The sequence below is a fragment of the Sturnira hondurensis genome, unplaced genomic scaffold (assembly GCF_014824575.4).
Source record: "Sturnira hondurensis isolate 20B ecotype Veracruz unplaced genomic scaffold, ASM1482457v3 Scaffold0004474, whole genome shotgun sequence".
NCBI lineage: Eukaryota > Metazoa > Chordata > Mammalia > Chiroptera > Phyllostomidae > Sturnira > Sturnira hondurensis.
This window is the reverse complement of record NW_028077105.1, coordinates 1,111,490-1,129,854: the sequence shown is the minus strand read 5'-3', so window position 1 is coordinate 1,129,854 and position 18,365 is coordinate 1,111,490. Positions and strand designations below refer to the sequence as shown.

The 18,365-nt window shown below is 42.3% G+C and overlaps 1 long non-coding RNA gene across 1 annotated transcript; it reads right to left on the bottom strand.

Annotated features, from left to right (window-relative positions):
* Nucleotides 1-5,089: 5,089 nt before the first annotated feature.
* On the bottom strand, nt 5,090-12,142 carry LOC118986786 (uncharacterized). The gene is made up of 3 exons (XR_005066445.1): nt 12,041-12,142; nt 5,707-5,711; nt 5,090-5,099 (listed from the first exon to the last, which is right to left on the bottom strand). It is a non-coding gene; the product is annotated as an uncharacterized LOC118986786 (long non-coding RNA).
* Between the last annotated feature and the right edge of the window lie 6,223 nt (nt 12,143-18,365).

The following is an 18,365-nucleotide window of genomic DNA, read 5'->3' as shown; positions in this document are numbered from 1 at the left end:
TGAGATGTGGTTTCAGGTGTGGTGAGATCTCAAAGGTGGTGAAGAGCCACAGTCAGTTCACACGGGCAGGGCATGAAATGTATGGGAACAGACCAAAGTCGGAAGACAAGTCTGGAGTCTATTGTGATCATTTTGGTGCTAGATTACTAGGACCTGGTCCAACAGTGCAGCTGAGGAGGAGAGAGTGCATATATTTAGGCTTGAGGACTGTTTGGGTGTGGATGGTGTCAATGTAAAATGTCCAAACCTGTAGGGTAACTGCAAACCTGAACCTAACTGGTAACAACTGCTGGGAAGTAAGGTCTCAAATGCTCTGTAGAATAACAGTTTTGCAGTTTCTTTCTGTATTTGAATTTAAGGAGGGAATCTAAGGAAGATGACACAGAGGTGTGGGAAAACAAGGTGGGGATGAGATTACAGGAAAGTTAACAAGCTCGTGTGGGTTACTTGGAAAAAGAGGCAGCCCGAGGTGGAAGATGTACAGAGCAAAGGGCAGGACTTGCGTGAGGCAAAGATAAGCCTTTTTACTGAAGAAGTCACGGGCCTGGGACATGACTACCCACCATGACCTGTCCAGTTAGGAATTTATGATCAGATCACCCTGTGAGATTGCTTTTCTCAGAATCCTTTATTCACCCACAGCCTAGAGGGAGAGAAGGCTCACTGCCAGATTTCTGGGACATTAACTGAGTTTGGGGGTAAGGTGAAAATTAAGATGAAGTAAGGAGATAATTACAGTCAATTCTTTTTGTTTATGGTAGTTATGTTCTATAAAGTCGTTATAAACACTGAATTAGGGAATCTTGAACTAATGCTTCTAGGGGAAATATAGGGTGAGGTTCCTGTAAGCCTCTGGTCACAACATTTTCCTCAACTGATTAATACATACCCTTGTTTTATGTATGTTTCTGTTTAAAGGCACTCTATTAGAAAGGATTCTCCTAAAAGCATAACCAGCAGGGAAATCCACCACCACTACCACACACACAGAGGAAATCTATTATGAGAAATTAGCTCATGCAATTATGGAGACTTGGAAGTCTCACAACTTGCCACTTGCAAGCTGGAGACCCAGGAAATCGGTGGTGTAATTCCAGTCTGAATCTGAAGGCCTGAAACTTCAGAGAGCAGGTGGCCTAACTCTGAGTCCACAAGCAGGAGCCCTAGCTCACATATGCGGGCAGGAGCAAAAAGTGGCAGATTCCTTCCTCTTCCACCTTTTGTTCTATTCAGACCCTCAAAGGATTGTATGATGCCCACCCACATTGGGGAAGACATTCACTGAGCCAAGTGATTCAAATGCTAATATCGTCAGAAAACATCCTCAGACACCCCCCCCCCAAATAATGTTTTGGGCACCCCAAGGATCAGTAAAATTGACACATAAAGTCAACCATTACAGACACCTTATTCAGTATATATTGTTGATTTGTTAACAGTAAACTCACAGCCAATAACACTATAACATGCCTGGATGAAGCTTACCTAATGCATGGATTTTCTCTGTGAAGCGCATTACAGTCTTCCTGAGCTTGGGAACACTAGACAACACTTCAGCAGTGCGCTCAGGGTATTCATTCCACAAGTGAAATCCCCAACAAAACACACAGAAATGTGGAAAAGGCAGCACCCAATAGACTGCAGAAGGAGCACTTGTTCACTGTCTTAGAGCTTTAACAGAAAGGCAAGGGCATTGCTTAGCTCCACCTCACTGAGGACTTGGGGGCCCAACATTCAAATTCTCTACACATGAAAACATCGTGTGTATTGATTTGGGGGCCACAACTTAATTTTAGTGAGTAGGAAAATTTGTAATTTGAAATCTGTACATAATGAGGATCGATTGCCTTCACTTAAGACTTGAAAATTTTGCTTCTGAGCTGCCTTTAAGACACCCAGTTGAAAGTGGGGAGAGATGTTGGATCAGAAAATAGATATGTGAGATACACTAGTCGTTAAAGGGCTGAACCACGCTGACTGTATGAGAGATTGTTATGAGGTGGAAGAGATTATTTACGTAGCGGCGGTACACGTGGTGTGAGGATGGAGGAGGGGTGTGGCTGTTGTGACGCTAGAGGCAGGGCTGGCAGAGTATGGCAGAGCTTTGGGGGAACCCTGGGTCCTCATGAGGTGAGCTCCTACCTGGACCCCTTCTGTCCACATCCTGCAGTGGAATTTGATCAAAGCTGGGCCTTGAGTAACATCCCTAAGAGAATGGCTTCCAGTTCATCACTGTACACATCACTTTTAGAGCTAAGGCTTCAAGAAGGCCAAAAAAGCTCATGGGTAGGGACCTGGGTTTGAACAGGGCAGAGAACTCTGATGAGAATCTGTGCCCCACACTTTGGGCTGCTTTCTTGGTAGGAAAAGGCGTGTATCAGCTGCTCTGTCCTGGGTCCCTTGTATTCCCTTCACACTTACACCTTCCAAGTTCTTTGAGACATGTGACTTCACAGAGCCACACCCTGGGGGCATTCATCCTGATGCTCTTTCTTCCGTTTACCCCCCTAATGTTTCTACCTGACCCTTCTATCCTTCTCTGCAAACCCCACAACCACCTCCCCATGTGTATGGCGGGCTTTTTGTCTGATTCTATCTTTCCTCCACCATAACCCCATCCTCAGGGACCCAGCTACATAAACTAACATAGTTGAGACTTAAAAAATAGTCAGATTCAGGACTCAAAACTCAACCATTCTTTCTTTCCTCCCCCTCTGTGCAGTATGTCCCACACTGTGCTAGAAGCTGGACAAGTGGTGACATGTGTGGACGAGCAGGCATGGTCCCTGCACTCCCACAGCTACAATGTAAGAAGTAGGTGTGATGAGGGGTAGGCTGGAGCCAGGGCACCAGGCTTCAAGTGTTGGTTGTGTCGCCATTTGTTGAGGGAACACTGGACAAGCCACATGAGCTCTTAGAAACTCTTCCTGCATTTGTAAAACATTGGATTTTAATTCTAAATTCTTCTCTGGCCCTACCATTTGATGATTTTGTAAAGTCAATACTCTCACATTTGTTACAAGGTGGGGGCAAATGTTTTTGAACTTGACTGTTGAAAGGAAGCAAGACTTCACAGAGAATGTCTAAGTTGCTGACAACTTTGAACCACCTATGTATGTATATGCCCTGCAGAAAGTGTAGGGTGGTTGTCCACACTCACCACGCGACATTGGAACCCTGAAGTATTTGGAGTCCATAGAGGCATTTACTCAGTGGACGGGAAAAGGTCAGCTTGGGAAGGGACTTGGTGATCCTTGCATGATGTAACACCATCTGGGAAGTGGATCTTCCTCTTCCCATTGTTATGCTTAGATTTAAGGGAATGAGTCCATTTGAAAGCCACCTCTGTGTGGCTGTGTCACTGTGAGCAGTAGCAGGAGCTCATGTATTGTTCAAGGTCCTAAGAACATCTTGGAGAGACCAGGAGAGCACATCGGAAATATAAAAGTTGACTTTCTTTACTAGAGGCAAACACAGCACTGAAATCTGTTGCATGTGCCATAATTTCTGTAATCAACTCCCTGCCTTCTCAGATACAGGTCTACTGAAAGAATAAATGAAACATGAATCCAAATAAAAATCGTTTTTCAGATAAATATTAGATAACACACCCGTGGATGCCGATGGTTCAGCTGTGCAATGCCCATGTGTGATTCAGTGTTTCACTATTAACAGAAGGAAGCTTAAGAAATTTTATAAATGTTTTACTACATTGCATTATGTTAGGGTAAATAGATACTGTCTTCAAAGGGTGTTTTTTTTTTTCAGAAAAAAATTATATCTATTACTAAAGAATCCTCTTATGCTTGTTTTATGGCTAATGGGTGGCTCTATTTAAATTAATATCCCATTGTGATGCAGTGAGGGAAGCAGATGGAATCCACAGGCCAATGCATGGCCTCTGGTTTTGACATCGGCCTTGATTGGCTGTGACCTTAGACATTGGAATATATTTCTCTGGTGCTTTCCCTGAATGCAAAGTGCCGGCAGCAGTCATTTCTATCCTTTTTCTTACCCTGTGTGCTGATTAATCATGGTAAGGTGTATGGAGTTTTTTTAGAAGAAAGCTTTGCTTTTAGAACAAGCCCACTGAGTAATATTTATTGAGTCCACAAGTATATTTGGAATTGTGATTAGAACGGAGTTGAGTTACTAAAAAATGCAACACATTTATAACCCCTGGGAATCCCTGATCATTATAAAATGCGGCCACATTTTTACAGAAATAGCTGCTAAAACTTTTCTGACTTTAGAAACTCAGGGAACCCATGTGAAAGCAAAGACATTGGGCTTCTGGGCCATCTCTTCTCCTGACTATTTTCTGTAGTGAACTGTTCTTTCTAGTCCTTGTGCTTTCTCCCTCTGGTTTGCTTCCTTCGCACCCCTCCCACCTCTGACTCCCCCTGCTGCTTCTTTACTCCGTGTTCATCTATTAACTCACAGGTGTGCAGAATCAGTTCTTGAACTGAAACACTTGCCCTTAGAGGCTGTGGGAGTCAGGCCACACAGTCTTTTGTGGGGAAGGGCAGAAAGATTATATTACAATGTTGTAGTTCCCCAAGGGAGAGTGGCTTTTGACATTCACCGGTTTAGCCGATTGGAGAAGAGTCAGTTCTAAGGGTCATACCTGAAGTGATAGCAACAACAAAACACCCCCAAATAAGTGCCATCTGAAATGCCAGGAACTGTAGGGTCTACTCTCAAAGCCACCGCGCTCAGGAGAGGCTGAGATAGTGTGGTTTCCATGATTAGCATTTGCATTATTTTAAAAGTGTATGGGGTACATAGGATAAGGTCCACATGTAAAACTTGCTCTCTTGTGGCTTGGCGGATGAGTTCTGCTAAGTTAGAGAAGCTTGACGATGGAGTGAAGGTAAAGAAAAACACTCCATCATTAAGCCGAATAGTTCAAACCAGTGACTTGTAAACAATGAAATGAAATAAGAGCAAATCACTTGGATTTTCTTCCAAAGTAGTTTGAAGTTGTTTTTTCATGTGTTACTTTAATTATAACTCAATGTATGTCACTTCTTTCAAAACACCTTTTAAAATGTAAACAGTCACGTGTGCTCCAAACCCTTCAAATGTCCGCTCTTCGGCTGCCCCCTTTCCAGACTCCTCTGCTGGGCCAGGGCCTCTTTTTAGGTATCCCCGCACTTGTGGGCCAGCTAACCCTGCCCCGTGAGGCAGCCTGAGCTCAACGGCCCTCAGCAGTTACCACAAAGCGCATCTGCAGCAACAACATCCTACTTCCCTTCAGGAGGCCCACTGTGAGCTTCATGCCCACCTCGGGCTGCCTTGTCTCTCCCAGCATTTGCATCTTTTCACATAACTGTTGTCCTTCCCTTCTGCCTGAAGGGTAAGCTCCCAGAAGACTAACATTATCTTGTGCATCCTGTATTCTGAACATTTACCACAATTCTTAGTGGAAGAAATATTTCACTGTCAAATCAAAAATGTGTTTTCTTATTATTTTTGAAGTAAGCAAATTTTAAAAAAAAAACTTGCATGTGAAGCTTTCTACCCAATTATCTCCAACTTGCTTTCTAAATTGCGAATTGTCCTGTCCATCTGTCAGTGACAATGTTGAAGTTTCCTCCATTTACTTACACATGATGTGCCCTCTACCCGGGTCCTCCGCCACCAGTCTGGTGGCCGACTCCTGTTGGAACTTTCGACCCCAGCTCTTCTGCTGTGTTTCCCAACATCTCCTCCACTCCTCCTGCCCACTCGATCTGGAAGATCTTTGCCTGAAATGACCACTCATCACATGCTTTTTCCCCCTCTACATCATTTATCAAAAGTATAAATGATAAATGTATAATGGTTTGCCTCTTCTACTAGATTGTAAGCTACATGTGAGTAGACAATGTATGCACCTAGCTCACTGTCTGGCATAAACCAAGTATGCCATAAATATTTGTAAAAGTAGGATTATTTTTTCTTCTACTACTGTACAGGAATAAGGCACTGTAGGAATACACTGATAAGTAAGATATTGTCTCAAGCCTTAAGAGGAAATCTGGTGTCTCTGATGCCTTAAAGTTGAAAGAGATACATTGCATTGGGGATGAGGAGGGTTGTGAAGGTGTAGTGAGTGAGTATGGGAATGTTTACTTCCCATTAAATATGAAATAGTTGTACATTTATTAAACATTAATTAAGAAAATTCATGATGAGAGAAAGCTATATATTTATTCAGTAATGATAGTAAATAAGCTTATACATTGTGAATCAGAGTATTACACTATTTTGAAGGACAGAGGTATGTACAGTGAGAAATATATACTACCAATTTTTTTGTTAAATTTAAAGTTTGGTAGCTACATATTTATATATCAGACACCTTGCAATAATAGCACCAGGGTCTCCAGGCTTTTCTAAAGCTCAGAATGAGGAAATCAGTGCCTTGGGAATATTGCCAAGAAAATCAAGAAGTCCTAGGGTATGGCTGGAGGGGTGTACATTCAGATTTTCACCAAGTTCTTGTTTCCTGGTGTTGAAGCATGCCTTTCACTTTGGTATTGTTTTTGAAATGTCTTCTTTCCTGCAAGACTATCTGTATTAATTTACTCTTTAAATAACTGGCAGTTGCTCTTGTGTGTCTTTCGTGATGACCATGTTCACTTAAGAAGACGCTGTTTTTCTCCATTTGCTATACTCAGTGACAGACAGTATGGAAATAAACACTTGAAGGTACAATAAGCCAAGGCATTATATAACAGGTAGAAGCAAACCCATAAATAATCAAATGAATGCATAAATATTTACAGAATTTAGCTGCTTAAGGCACTGAACTGAAAAGAAATACTGTCAACTTTCTTTTAAAATTTTTGCTAGGAAGCCCTTAGGTACAGCAAAGAGACCTTCTAGGCAATGAGCTTGTCTTACTAGCTAATACTTATCTTGGGCTAAATATACCATATACCGTCCTAAGTGATTTAGAGGCATTAGTTCATTTAATCTTTATGCCAACCCTATTGGGTGCCATGGGTTGTCAAACAGATTGGCCCCCACAGAGCCAAGCCATTTGTTCCCTCATTTCCTGAAAGTGTTGTCTGCTGACAGCTTTTTAGCTAAATCCCTCCCTCGAAATTGCCCTTGGTAGAAAGGGGCTGCCTTGCCCAAGGTCGCACATCTTTCCAGGGATAGCCTGCAGCCAATGATTGGTCAGTTTGGGGGTACAAAGGTCGGGTTGACTGGCCTCAATTCAAGATATCCCTGCAGGGCCATTCCAGCTTCAACACTCTTTGGGGATCAGACAAGGCTCTGCTGTCACTGTTCCACAGTCCGATTTCAGTTTTCCTCCAGCCGGTTTCTCCACTGCCTTTCCAGTGTTTTTCCGGAGAGAACTGGCTATATAAATTCCTGTCTCAGCATATGTTCCCTAGAGAATCAGGTAATCCCAACTTTATTATTATTCTCATTTTAGAGGTAAGAAAACTGTGGCATCGAGGATCAGCAATCAGCCCAGTTTTACAGTCCAGGTCCATACTTCACTAGTTGGGCTTCAGAATGAACGTTTTCAGGCACTCTGCTGTCTTAAAATAGGACACAGAAAACAGATGGGCTCTGCCTGTTCGGGCTCTGCCTTCCTCTGGGGCTTAATCTTGCTCCGTGTCCTCTCACCTTCTCCTATTTCAGTCACACTGGCCTTCCTTCTGTTCCTTTTACTGGTCATGAATGAGCGAGCAAGTTGCTAGGGGGATGGTTAGTACGGTTGGGATATCAGGATCTAGGCTGGAGATGATTAGAATCTAGGGGAGGAATTTGACCACAGCAAAGGAAAGAAAGAATGAAATGTAACTGATACTATGGTTAGTAAGTACAAATTTATGAAATGTAAATCTGAGATTCTGGGCTTGGGGGCAAAATATTTTGTGCTCAGCATAGTATTAAGTTCTTATTGGGAGGCACACAGGAATAATGTCTGCATCTTTTGGAAATTTGTATCATTTTGGAAGAGAAGAACACTATATAAGGAAGAAAAAAGGAAGAACAGAGGGGAATATGTAATCAAGAGCAAGATATTTGGACATATAGTGAGTATATTTGTGAGACTCTGAAGATGAAATTAGTGAACAAAAATATTATGGCGATGAAATTAATTACTGAAGGGTTAGTAGGTTGCATCTTCATGACTTGAAAGGAGAGGGAAGACCACTTTTTGACAGGAAACAGATGGAAGTCCTATGAAGAGAGCCATTGTCTCGTCTAATCTCAGAACATTTCCCTGAGATGAGTGAATTTATCGGGATCAGAATTCATGAGAAAGTGAAGGTGCAGAGAGGCAGGGTAACTGCCGGGACTGGCCGAACTGGGGAGCCCGGGGGCCAGGACCTGAGCCCAGACAAGCTGCTTCCGGTGTGAGTGGCCTTAACCACCATCCTTTGGGGCACAGGGTTGGCAGTGAGGCAGTGGGTCAGGTGGGCCAGGCAATAAAGTCGTTAAAATGACAGGCTGGAAGAGTTTAGATAGATTCATCAGGCAATCGGAGACCTTCATAATCAGAGAAAAGCATGGGTTTGAAAGTCAAACTGGTGAGCATTCTAATTCAGCCCTCCTCATGACCGGAAGAGTTGCTTGTTTACATATTAAGGCCCAGTGTTCTCCATTATAGAAGGGGAGTAACAAAAATTAACTTTTAACTTTGTAGTGAGGATTCAATGTAATGTATGTAAAGCAATTTGAATAGTATTAAGTGTAATCGTCACAAGTCCTCAGCTAATGATGGTAGTTGCTGTCATTTTAGTGTAGAGTATCAGGTTTAGGTGGGGACTTCGGGGAGAGATGGGAACAGAGGGTGAGATACTGAAAATCGAGTTTTAGAAGGACGGAGATGCCTGGATGGTGTATGGTGGACTGAAACAAGAATGGGACGGAGGGACTGGATGCAGGTAAATGAGTGCCGCTAATTAGGACTGTGGAAACACAGGAAAAACTGACAAGCTACTATACAGAGAAGACAAGCAAAGAGGTACTGAGAAACAGCCAGGCTGTGTGAGGCCCACAAGGCCGAGAGCAAGATATTTAATTCCATTGAGGGAAAAACAGGGCAACTGAGGGAAATGCAGTATTTGGACACGTGATGATAAATTCCGGTGTTAAGATGAAGAAAAATACAGGAAGGATATAAAAATGGCTGAGAAGACTCTGAATAGTGGAATAAAAAACAAGAACTAAAAAAGCCCGTGGTTCCATTCATATTGATCTTGAGAAGGTGAAATTTCTGGCTGTAACTTTTCTGACTAAAATTATGAGGGAAAGAGAGCCAAGAAATATGGCTGCCTAGCACTGTTGTCCTCCTTGTATCGAAGTCCTGGGAACAGGTGAGACTGGGTTTACGAAGAAAAGGGTCCTCATAGAGTCACACACGGACCCCACACCAGGGGCCGATCCCGTCTGCCTGCAGACCAGATACCTTCCCGGGCAGTTCAGTGGGATTCTTTCTCTGAAGCCTGTCAACTCCAGGATTCAGTGTGATTTTTCAGATTTTCACTTTGGGAGATGGTCTTAGAATAAAAAATTCAAAACCATTGTGTTGCTTCTGTCCTTTTGCTTTAAGAACAACATGACAGAATGCTTTGCCGGTGCCAGAGTGTTCAGAAGAACTATTTCTGTTCTTCCAAAAGGCTTAATAAGGAAAGAGCTTATTCTCTCTGAGGAAAATGACACTTCACAGAGGCCAAATGTATTTCTGTAAATTGTGAAGGATAATAATATTGTTCCAATTAAGCTCTTCATGCGCACAGTATAGAGGCCAATCTGACCTTATACAAATAGGACAGGAGGAGAAAAAAGATGCCGTTGCCAAAAATGCTCTCACCTGGAAGATAAATGTCATACATAAGTAGTTGCCAGAAAAACTCTAGAGAAGCTAGAAGCATCATTTTTATTTCCTCGAAGAGATGAATAGATGTATTTGTAAATTGGGAAACTATAGGGAGCTGGAATCAGGGAACTCGAAAGTATCAGCAATGCTGAGCCAAGTGGCCTTTCTCAGAGACTAGAATTTCTTATTTTCCAATAACAAAACCTAAATCCCTCAGGCCCACAGTCCTAGAAGGAGAATTTCATTATCGACTCAGATGAAGTTAACTCTGAGCTCCTAAAATGTATTTGTTTTACTGAGTATTAGTGATGCCTTCTAGAAGTTTTCCCCAGAATGGATGTGCCCTAAAAATGGTCAAGGCCAGGCTTTCGTTGCAGTCCAGATTGGAGTCTTTCTTACAGCCTTTTAAAGAAATCTGGAGAACAAAAACCCCAGGAGAAGCCTTTTCTTAGCCTTTCTTGAGCCATAATGTTGCTATTTATGGGTTTTTAAAATATACAGCAAAAAATATATGTTTATATTCAGTGAAGTATGGTAGAGGTAGGAAGGAGGCACTGCCACACTTAGAATTCAATCAGATTGGCTACAGGCTTGGGATGAGATTAGCTAGCCTGGGGATGCTTCTTCTCTCCTTAATTGTTCAAATTTTATTCTCAACCATTAGTATAAATGTTCATGCTGAAAGATCAATACATGCCCCAGAAACTTTTCTTTTAATAAAGAAATTGTGCTTGTTTAAGGGAAAAAAATGTGCTTGGGAGAGGAATAGTATAATTTCATGCCCATTGACCAGGCATAAACTCATTCTACCTGTGGCTCTGTTGGAAAAACCTCTCATTTGAAGATTTCTAATTTCTAGTCTGTGATATATTTATTATACAATGCTTGACTCTGGAGGGCAAATTTTAGCTGTGTGGCGTTTTTGGTTGGCAATGACAAAGTACGCCAGTCCAGTCTATGGTGGTTATAAAACACCATACATCATTCACAACATTATACGGGGCTATCTTCCTGAGCGACATGCTCACCCTACAGCAGTTCCGCAGGACGCTTTACCCCTCTGAGCTCCCTTTTCCTTGCAGGGAGAAGGCTCCAGGATGGCTTTTCTTATTATCTAGATTTTTTCACACTTGGAGTAGTTGGGGATCTATCAGCCCAAATATTTAGTCTACAGAATTGTTTTTAAAAGTGACATCTTACAACGATCCCATGGAAAAGGGAGCAACAGGGGTGGTAGTGGGGAAGCAATGGAGGGGTGAGGATAATAGGATTCAATTTTTGCAGACTCTAAGGCCCAACTGGTACTGTGTCTATGAGAGAGGAGAAACCTCAACTCAGTTCCTCTCACCTCATGGGTTTCGATTCATGAAACAAGAAAAATGATTTCCATTCTGAGAACAGCCTTTACCTCTCAGGAATTATTCTAGGAATGGGTGCTAAATCTTGCGTCTCCATTTACCCATGCATGCCACAGGTCTCTTACGCCTAGAATAAATTAGCCACAGTTCTTGTCTTAATTTATTGCCCAATACAAAAAATAACATGCTCCTGTAGAGAATAACTAAGCTAACATGTTACTATATTCCTTCCCTGAAGGTAAGAAAAATCATATCTTTTATTAAAGCAGTAATATTTTGAAAAGATTGAATAGGATATTACTTTAAAAAAAGATTCTAGCTGCCAAAACACAGGGTGCTGGGAAGAGTCAAATCCAAGAAGATTCCTTGGCTTTCTGTCTATTTCCATGTTATTGTGAACTAGATAGTTCTGTTTGCTTCAAGCTTTTGTGATTTGTTTTTCTGACTTGGTTCTCTAAAGATGTAAGTTATGTCAAACCTGAGGACTCTCCTCTTACCTTATATGCTCTGTTTCACTTATATCTGGCTTAAAGGAGTCCTTGTTCTCACAGGTGTTCGTTGTTTATTTGTATACTTATTTATTTAGCAATTTGGTTATGATATATTGGTATTTTCTATACGGTTTTGCCTCTTCTATCACTTATCTGGTCTATTTTTATTTTATTTCTTTATAGGCCTGAACGTTCTTGTTGATGTTTCTTTGAAAATATGTGTCCAAAAATTACTGATCAGCACGGGAGTTTTGACCTGCTCTGTTTCTGACATGGGCCAGTTCACCCCTCCTTAGGTATCCTGGTGGCCCCCCGCTCCCAGAAGGTCACCACATTGATGCCAAACTGAGTGCGGACACCCATTCGGCATAGCACACTACAGCCCAGAACTCCTGGGCTCAAGCTATCCTCCTGCCTCAGCCTCCCGAGTAGCTGGGACTACAGGCGGGCGCCACCACACCCGGCAAGGGTCCAAAAATTATATAAGCTTTTTTTGGGGGGTGGGGTGGGGGTTCTTGCTTGAATTTATGAATGTTTTAAAGGATCATTGTTATACTTAGCTTAAAAAAACATTGCTTTGAAAATTCAGCAATGTAATAATAACTTGTTAACAAATTGTCAAAAATACAAAAGTATAAAAGGGCACAAAGTGAAACATTTCTATGTTCTCTTAACGCTACTCCCTGGGGGCCACCAAAGTTAACAGTTTGGTATACGCACACCCGATATTTTTTCTATCTCTATACAAATTTATTTCTATATCTATCTACCTATCTACCTACCTTCTTAGTGCTGATATTTTTCAAATCAATGGGACACACAGGGGTGGGCAAAAGTAGGTTTATAGTTATGAGCATGCAAAGCCCAGAGTTTATTCTTATAGCATTCATTACGTATTAAAGAATTATTTATGATGTATTTTTTCCATATGAACAACTGTAAACCTACCTTTACCTATGCCTGTACCATATACAGTGGATTCTCATTATTTATGATAGTTATAAAGTTGCTGTGAACAGTGAATTAGTGAACACTGAACCTTTGTTCTAAGGGAAAGGATAGAGTTAGGTTCCTGTGGGCCTCTGGTCATGATATTTTGTCAAGTGATCAGTAAATAACATTGTTTGGATGTGTGTTTCTGTTTAAAGACACCTTGTTCAATATACATGGTTAGTTCATTAACATTGGACTCATAGTCAATAGCACTATAACTTATCCCTGAATGAGCCTCATCAAACATGTATTTCCTCTGTAACATGCATTATAGGACTTCCTGAGCTGAAGAACACTCGCCAGCACTTTAATGCTGTGTTTGGGGGCCACTTTAAAGGGCAAAATCAAATTTAAAAAACACAGTACTAAAAAGACCACAAAAAGAACACTTGCTTACAGTACGAGAGCTAAAATAAGAAGGCAGAGAGAGAGTCACCTTGTACAGACGCAGCTGGGAATAAGCACATTGGGCGACTCCTATTTTTTGCTGCTCTGTGCATTTCTGTGAATGATTGTCAGAGTGCTGTGAGTATTGATTTGGGGGTTACAAGTACATTTTAATGAGTAGGCAAACTCACAAATACAGGGTCTGGGCATAATGAGATGAACTGAGTATCTTCCTACTATTTGCTGTTCTTTCCCCATTCAGCAATAGTTTACAGACATACTTCTCTGTCATTCATTGTACATGGTCTTTAGTTCATTCACCTCATGTTTGTGGAGCAACTAACGACCAGGCGCTGTGCGTAGTGCCGGGACACAGTGAACAAAACAGAATCGAATCTATGTTCACGGAGGATAAGTTCATGATAAATAGACAATGCAATGCTAGGTAGTGCTCTGAAGAAAATACACAAGTATTAGTGGGTAGAAAATGGCAAAGAGAGTGACTGGCTAGAGTGATTAGAGAAGGCCTTTCTGGTGAGGTGAAGTTTGGGAAAGATTTGAATGACCCGAAAGAATCCGCGAAGCAAATCAAGAAACTTATGAAAAATATGTTTTAGGGATCCTTACCCTGTGCCCTGGGAGGGGTTCTAGCAGTGGCCCTAGGCGTTTGTAAAGTTGCAACATGAGATATTTTAACTGCAATCGGTTGAAACCATTGCCTCTCCTCCCCAACTGCTCCTCTGGAATTAAGTCGTCACCTCTTATCCACAGTTTTGCTTTCTGTGCTTTCAGTTACCGGCAGTCAACCTAGGTCCATGAATACTAAATGGAAAATTCCAGGAATAAGCAATTCACAAGTTTTAAATGCATGCCATTCTGAGTAGTGTGATGAAATCACTCACTGTCCTGCTCCATCCTGCCCAGGATGTGAATCACCCCTTTGTCCAGTGAGTCTGTGCTGCACACACTCCCCACCTGTTAGCTACTCAGTGGCCATCTCAGTTATCAGACCGACCCTGGTGGCATGGCCAGGCTTGTGTTCAGGTCGCCTTGATTTTACTTCATGGCTCCAAAGCACGAGAATAGTGATGCTGGCCATTCAGAGAGGCCAGAGAAAAGCTATAAAGTCCTTCCCTTAGGTGAAAGGCTGAATAAGTACAGGAAAGCTAAAAGTAAGATAAGGTATTTTGAGAGAGAGAGGCCACATTCCCATAAATTTTATTATAGCATATTATAATCATTCTATTTTATTATGTCATTGCTGTTAACCTCTTACTGTTCCTAATTTATAAATTAAACACTATCATAGGTATGTATATATAGGAAAAATCATAGTAGGTGTAGGGTTCTGGACTATCTTCAGCCTGATTAAGTTATTATTAATCTGCATCCACTGGGGGTATTGGAACGGGTCTCCTGTGGATAGGGGAGAACCACTGTACTTCTCCTTATTTGGGGTGTTGTTGGCCATAAACATTTTGGGGAACAGTATAAAGCATGGAGGGGTGTGCTGGTAAATGTTTTCTTGTTGTCGTTAAAGATTTTATTTATTTATTTTTAGAGAAGGAAGGGCGGGACAAAGAGAGGGAGAGAACATCAACGTGTGGTTGCCTCTCATGTGGCCCCCACTGGGGATCTGGCCTGCAACCCAGGCATGTGCCCTGACTAGGAATCCAACTGGCAACCCCTTAGTTCACAGCCCACACTCAATCCACTGAGGTACACCAGCCAGGGCTAAATTTTTTTAAAATATTTTTTATTTGTTTATTTTTAGAGTGAGGGGAAGGGAGGGAGAAAGAGAGGAAGAGATACATTGATGAAAGAGAGAAATATCAGTTGGCTGCGTCTCCTATGTGCTCTGACCAGGACTGAACCCGCATGTCTCTGACCAGGACCAAACCCGTATGTACCCTGATTGTAAGCAAACCGGTGACCTTTCCTGTTGCCGGATGACGCAGCCAAGTGAGTCACAACAACCAGGGCTGTGCTGGTCAGTAACTGACAGCCATCTGTTGGGAACCAAAGTCCCTAGTTTGTAGTACGTGCCACTTCCCATGGCCAAGTTCAAGCTGTCAGCATGAGGGCGCAGAAAGCAGCAGCACGCCACTATGTAGTATCTCTGATGTGCCAATACCACGGTTGTAACTTCAGGAACATGTGCTAGTTACATCTAGAGACTTGATCAGATTGAGATTTGATTTTTTTCTTTGATCCATAATATCATACACGTCCACCAGTAGATCCATAATGTATAAATACATTAAATAACTGCCTTGCTTAAATAATTTTGGTATTTACTAGCTTGAAAGTTAAAGGAAAGCTGTGCATTATTTACTGAACATTATTCTGGAATAAGGATGCTAGTTTGCATTCTTTGGGGTGTTATCTTATAACAACAATCTTTTGAAGAAGTAGAATTTACTGACCTTGGTGATTCTGGCTTTGAAGTCTTGGCAGTAAACAAATAGAGGAGACAGTGTCATTTCTAGTCACTGGTGAACTAGTGGAACAATTTGGAATCTTTCATGTGGATTAATTTGGGGGTTAAGAGATTGAAGCTATTACTTCTAGATGTTCCAATCTTTAAGGTAAAAGAAATAGGACTGCATTTTCCTGTTGCTCTGTGGCAAGAAACACTGATAAGGCTGTGAGGGGTATTCCTGAACAGTGTTGATACCTGTGGGATCTCCCGTTTGGCTTGGCCTTGGTGTCTTCATGAGTATAATTTTTGGCCTCTGACATTTCAGTTTCTGGGAGTCTCTTTCTCACCTTCAGCTCGGATGCCTCTGAGGTATTGTTGCTCGGTCCCTCTACGGCTGTGCTCTGGTTGATCACTCTAAAACACACAATCTTTTCTGTCATCCAGAATTAACACCATCACTCCCTACTCTCTACCTGTTAACAAATACACGCAAACCAGGCATTCTCTTTCTTTTGCTCTCCTGGATTACCCTAACGTCCAGGTAAAAGTTCTGTGGGTCTTCAGTGAGGTAGCTCTGATGATAGGACACCTGGCCCAGAGCTCTTCAGAATCCTTTGAACCACGCTTCAAGGGATGAATCTGGAAGGAATAGGGAGAGATCTGAGTGTCCGGAGAACAGGTTTAGGATCTTCCAGCACCCCACCTGGGCCAAAACAGGGAATGGACATCCAAGAGACACAGGAAAAGAATGACTAAGCCGAATACTTTTTGTCTTACTGAGGTTGGGGTCAAATTTGGGAAAATTTTATGCCAATTCTATGAAAATGTTCAGGGTTCTGTTTCTGGCATTGCACTCGAAGGATGTGTTTCCATGTGTCACTTGCTGACTGGGAATCTTGGAGAGAAGCGGAGGCAGCAGTGACTCAGAGAGCATGTCATCCCGGAATCCCAGTGGCTCTGAGGCCAGCGGAGCTCTGTGTGAGCGCTGTGGGAAGCAGACACAGGGCAAGTACACACCCTGTACCTATTGGCCCAGTGTTGCCAATTTCTGAGACGCCCTGTCTGCCAGCAGCTTAGTTCTGTTGTACTTTCATGTTGAAAGTATTGGGTTGGCCAAAAAGTTTGTTTGTTTGTTTTCCATAAAATAAGACACATTTTTCGTTTTTTACCAATACCTTTATTGATTTGGATATTTTGAGTATGTTGTCTGTCTCCTGTATGGTGTAATGTTGATTGTTTTCAATGTCTTAATTTGATTGCTATCAATTTCAGCTGGTCTACCCGACCATGGAGCATCATCCTTTGAGAAATCTCCAGCACAAAACTTTGCAAACCATTTTTGGCACTTTTATTAGTCACAGCACCTTCTCCATAATTGCACAAATCTTGTGTTTCAGTTGCATTTTTACCTTTCTTGGAATAATAAAGCATAATATGCTGAAAATGTTGCATATTTTCTTCCATCTTTACTATTCAAATGGCTACCCCAAATTCACCAATTTTGATGTCTATTGTTTGTTTTACAATGCATGGTGATATGACAGCTGTCACAATACAATCTAATAAAGTGTTTTGAATGAAGTTCAAGACAACTAAGTGCTTATTGGAGCCATGTTATGCAAAAAAAAAAAGAAAAGAAAAACAAACAAAATTCTGGCCAACCCAATACTTTGTATGGCTCATAGGAATGATCTGTAGCTTGTTCACAATGACGAGGTCTGCGGACTAAATTATTCTTTACTGACAATTAAACCCAGATTCTGGAGTATAGCTATAAGTGGCCATTACTGATACCTGGCCCAGAGTTCTTCAGAACCCTTTTAATCACTTGGGTGCTCCTGTCCTGACTTCTGCGTTATTTACCTTTGGCAAGCCCACACTTAAGACTGTCTTCAGGGGCCACTCTGGCACCACTTAAGCCACTGGGGCAAAGAGCCACAAGTGCCTGGAGCTTGTGGGACAGCCCTTACCCATCGACAGTCTGTGAAGAGCAGAAAAGCCCATACTTATTGCCACCAGCTGGGGCACACTGTGGGGCAAGATGCAGACTTTAGGAATTGTGTGGGATGCAGTTGAAGTCACCCTCTGGGACTCCACCTGCAATGGCCGCTTGGTTTGGCTGCTGCTTCTTTGTCTTCCCTGTTGCTATTTCCTCCTTTCTTTTCTTGGAATCTCCTGGGAGAACTTCTTAGTAACGTGCCTGCACAGGGACTCTTATCTCAGGGTCTGGTTCTTGGAACCTGTGTAAGATAAGGGACCACACCGAGCAAATAGCTGCTGTGGTGCTGAACTCTCTGTCCCTGTCCTTCCTGGCCTAGGCCTCAGAACTTGGCTATGACCTTGATAATGCCATAGTCTCCATGCTTCTTCTGGGATCACAGACCTCTTAGGACACTGCCAAACCTAAATATTCTTTCTTCTTCTTGACAGTTTTCTTTGCTAGGGTTAGAATCTTCTCAATTTCTCAAGAATTTTCCTAAGAAGGGAAATTCTTCCATGGACAGGCAGGGTTCAGAGAAATCCTTCGGTTCCCTGGCTGGTTCCCACACATTTGACCATTGCCTAGAGTCCCCACAGCTGGGGCCTGCCTCTTGGTTTTGACCCACTAGCGCTGATTTCCCGAGCTGCACTTGAGCTGGTGAGATCCTGCATGCACTGCATGGTGGCCACTGCTGGGCCAGCTGCCAGCCATAGATCTACATGCTTAGTGCTCCCATCCTGCCCACTTGGCACCCTCTGCCTCCCAGCCAGCTGGGTGGTGGGAATCCAAGCATGGCCGCTGATTAGCAGACTTGTGAGGTTGCATAGCTACCTAACTAGTAAGTTTCTAGCATTTTTTGCAGAGCCAAGCTTAATAAATATGCATTGAATGAACGAATGAA